Here is a 4,847-nt window from a genome sequence, read left to right as displayed (position 1 = left end):
GGGCGCCTGGGTGGCTCAGTTGGTTAAGCGACTGCCTTCAGCTCAGGTCATGATCCCAGGGTCCTGGGATCGAGTCCCGCATCGGGCTCCCTGCTCTGCGGGGAGCCTGCTTCTCCCTCTCCCACTCCCCCTGCTTGTGTTCCCTCTCTCGCTGTGTCTCTCTCTGTCAAATAAATAAATAAAATCTTTAAAAAAAAATGTACAACATAACCTGATCGATAATTCAGAGGAAAGGGAAGGCAATAGCATCTGATTACACGAACATACATCATTTATCTGGATGACATCAAATCACAACTTCGACTGCATTTTTTCCATTTAAATCGGTTTTTATTATTTTTTAAGTTCTGCTGCTGAGAACCATAGAAAATTTAACAAACTCTGGGCATACATATAGCTCTCAAATTACCCTTTCTTGCATTGTTCCCGGAATAAAACACATTAGTGATAAACATCTCTGGGTACCCACAAACCAAATAACATAAAATAATGCTGAAGTAATTAAACTGATGAGCTGTCACTGTGCTACCTCCCTAGGTTTTAAGTGAACTATGGATCTCGGACATGTAGTAGATTAAAGATCATGCATGAGGTGCGGGGGGTGCGCCTGGCTGTCTCAGTTGGCAGAGCATGTGACTCTTGATCTTGGCCTTGTGAGTTTGAGCCCCACATTGGGTGTAGAGATTACTTAAAAATAAAATCGCTTTTAAAAAATAAGATAAAAAATAAAGTAATTGTATAGGGACAATGTACATATTGTATTAAACAGAAACTGCACAGATAAATCTACACTGTCCAGTCTCTGAAAGCTGCCCTAACAGTAGCCACAGGGCTTTAATTTTTCCATTGGTATTCTTTTACTTAAGTTTCATTTCCCAGCTGATTGCAAGCAAATTGATTTTGGTCAGGAGGAAGACTGCACAGTCCTTGGTGTGATTGAACACAATGCTGTCTTCTTGAGCCAAAGAGGATAATGCACTGTCTCATATGCTTCTTCCAGAGAAAAGGGTATGTCCTGAATGTGCACTGGGACCTCTGCATTATGTGTGAGATGGGGGCAGAGAAGAGATGAGGGAGAGAGAGGGGAAGGGCTTGGTGACATTTTAATGACTCCCACAGGAACTCCACTGAATTGGCCACTTAGCTTTCTTGTTCGTAACCGACAATATTCCCTTTGCTCATTCCTATATTGGGCTTGTGGCTGAGGGACTAATCGAAGGGGCTGAGAAACTGTAAGGCAAAGATGAAGAGTCAGTAGGATGTGATTCCCTGAGGCTGCCTTTTCCCATCTGAAGGAAGAAAATAACAAAATCACTAACCTTGAGGTAGGCTTTCCATTAAACATTGAATTTCCCCAGAACCTACTTCTTCTAAGGTGCAGTTGGAGCATCATAAGAGGATCAATTTCCCACTTGGAGACTGAAGTCAGTTAGTGTTGGTATGCATGAACTTCTGAAGCTGAAAAGCTGTCAGTGTTGATTTTTCAGAAATACTACAAGTCTATAGGATGTTCCTGTTGAAACCAAAATTCTAATGAAGCAAATAAAAGTGGTGTTTTTTCACTCTTAGGAAAAGGGGAAGTGGGGCTTACAGAATACAAGAAGAAGGTGAGTTGGCTTCAGGGATGTGATATATTCTACTTGGGATGTTGAGGTTCAAAGTGTTGAAGGTAGTTGAGAAGGTGCTAATATCCCAGTTCTCAGGAGGGTGACTGCCGCAGAAAAACAGCACCAAGACAACAATTCCTGAATTCAGTCTATGTTTCTTGGCTGGGAATGGAAGTTTGGGGGCTTTGAGTAAAGTGTTTTGATGGCTAGCTTATCTATGCCCTCATGTGCTAATGAATATGAATCATGCTCCTGAAACTTTTAGGGATTCAATTAAGAGTAGAGGCTTTTCAATATTGGGAAAAAGAAAACCGTGACATAATTTAACTCCATGTATAGAATGGGGCAGCATCTGCCCAGTGGGAAGCTGGGGTACGAGGGTAACCCTCTGGCTGCAGGCTCTGTCCAACATGTTTGACAAGTTTGTTTCCTAAGGATGGTCTCCTTTGAGGTGACTCCTAAGAAATTCTTGAGCTCTGTATCTTGACCTTGCAAAGACACATAAGATTGTATTTCTTTGTCCAACCCCCCACTCTGTATTATGCATGTGTTTCAAGGCAATATGCATAATCTAATACTCTCAAAGTATTCTTCCCACTCTTTGTAAAAAGACAGCATCCATTGGAACCCACCAGATCCATTATTTCCAAGAGGAGTTTATATTTAAGGTGATGCTACTCAGATCTCATTTCTGCACCTTGCACGGGAGCTCTGCATGCCGTTGATGCAGGCTCTTGGTGAAGGTACCTCTGAAGACTGCAAAGTCTGCTCTTCCAAACTCTGCTTTTTTTCTCTCCCAGTCACTCTGATATCCTCTCATAGGAGAGGGTGTGTAGTCTCCTAACACCCACATACTACTTTCACCTGATTTGGAAAGATTATTTTTTTCTTTGCAGCATTTTCTGGGAAGGGCTGATCACCACTGGGGAGAGGTATAGTTGCAGTAGTTAAGAGTGTCAGTCTGCAATAAGACGGATCTGAGTCTGAGACATGGTTCTACCAGCCGTGAGACATTGAGCAAGTTACTTAATCTTTCTGTGCCTCGGGGTCCTCATTTGCGAAATCAAGATAATATCTATTTCACGTAGGTACAATAGGCTTGGGAAGCGATAAAATGAAGCAGTTGGTATAGCACCTAAGAATCACTCTATAAATGTTCACTGAAAGCAAGCAAAAACTAGGGGTGCCTGGGTGGCTCAGTCGGTTAAGCATCTGCCTTTGGCTCAGGTCATGATCTCAGGGTCCTGGGATCGAGTCCCACATCAGGCTCCCTGCTCAGTGGAAAGCCTGCTTCTCCCTCTGCCTCTCCCCCTGCTTGTACTCACTCTCTCTCTGTCAAATAAATAAATAAAATCTTTATTGCAAAAAATAAGCAGAGTAGAGCTCCATTATTCTGCTCACATTTCCATAATGCTGACATCTTGAAAGTTGCATGGACCCCCACCACCCCCACCACCCTTCCCTGCCCGCAGAGCCTGATACCCAGATGATTACCTTTCCAATTGAGGGTTGGTTTTTTATATGAATACCTATATTTACAACTGCATACAAAAATAAAGGTATTGGTGTTTTTAAGCAGATATGTAATACAATATTCTGAATTTTTCTGAACATAGTCTTAGCTCAAATCCCTAAGCAAAAAATAAAAATATTAGTAAAGGAGAGACTGCATTTTAAATTTACCCCGAAATGTTGGGAAGAGGGCTTTGAACCAATAGCAAGATGATCCACTCTCAGACAAGCCCCCACAGATGGACCTGGCTTGTGTAAGGAAGAAGCTCTCACCTGAGGCTAGTGACACGGAGCAGCTGGCCGGCAGAATCAGCTTCCTCAGCTGCTTCCAAAACAGATAATATAATCTCACCTCCTTCTTAGAAGGATCCTGCATATGAGGTAGGTCTTATTATCATCATGTTGCAGATAAATTATAATGGTGCAGGCTAAGAAATAACTCTAAGCCATGCCCTATGAATCTTATATATTTATCATGAGTTTGGTACTGTTAGTAAGTAACTTGCTAAAGGTCATACCAGCTAAGAAGTGGTAAAACCAAAATTGCATAAGTGTTCCAGATGATCCACCCATGTGTATCCCAAATGCACATGTGGGACGATACTATTCATCTGGGCTCGTAGACAGGGTTTACAAACATTATGTGCCCAAATGGGACTGGTTTTTGTGTACATCCCCCATGATTTTGTAGCTCCTCACTTTTCTTTCCACTGATTGCACAAGCTACAACACTCTTACTGTTTTCACTGTAAACTTCTTAAAGAAAGGACAGATATTTGAGTTAGCTTTCTCTCAAAAAGATCATCTCAGGGGCACCTGGGTGACTCAGTTGATTAAGCATCTGACTCTTGATTTCAGCTCAGGTCATGATCTCAGAGTCATGAGATCGAGCCCCAAGTCGGTCTCCCCACTGGTCATGGAGCCTGCTTAAGATTCTCCCTCTTCCTCTCCCTCTGCCCCTCCCCCCATCACTGGCGCGTGCACTCTCTCTCTTTCAAAAAAAAAATCACCTGACTGTCATCATAATGGTTAATTTTATACGTCAGCTTGACTGGCCACAGGGTGCCCAGATTAAACATTTCTGGGTGTATCTGTGAGAGTGTTTCCAGATGAGATTAATTTTTGAATCAGTGGACTTGGTAGAGCAGATGAATTGCCCTTCCCATTTAAGGTGGATGTCCTCCAATCCTTTGGGGACCTGAATAGTTTGACAAAAGGTGGAGGAAGGAGAAATTCACCCCCTTTCTCCTGCCTCACTGCCTGAGTCAGAACATCTCATCTCATCATTTATACCAGTGCATCCCTGGTTTTCAGGCCATCAGACTAGGACTGAATCATACCAATAGCTTTCCTGGGTCTGCAGCTTACAGACAGCAGGTCGTGGGACTTCTCAGCCTCCATAATAGTGTGAGCCAATTCCTCATAATAATTCTCCTTTTATGTATATATATGTAGGCACATATAGGTGCATTATATGTACATATTATATATTTTTTAAATTTTTTAAAGATTTTATTTATTTTACAGAGAAGGAGAGAGAGAGCACAAGCAAGGGGAGCAAAGGGCAGAGGGGAGAGGGAGAAGCAGACTCCCTGCTGAGCAGGGAGCCTGGTGCGGGACTCAATTCCAGGACCCTAGGATCATGACCTGAGCCAAAGGCAGACGCTTAACCGACTGTACATATTATATGTATATATGTATAGATTAGGAGAATCCTAATACAGTCAT

This window comes from Leptonychotes weddellii, chromosome 11, assembly GCF_054177405.1.
Source record: "Leptonychotes weddellii isolate Sample4059 chromosome 11, ASM5417740v2, whole genome shotgun sequence".
In the NCBI taxonomy this organism is placed as follows: Eukaryota; Metazoa; Chordata; class Mammalia; order Carnivora; family Phocidae; genus Leptonychotes; species Leptonychotes weddellii.
This window is presented reverse-complemented; position numbering follows the sequence as displayed.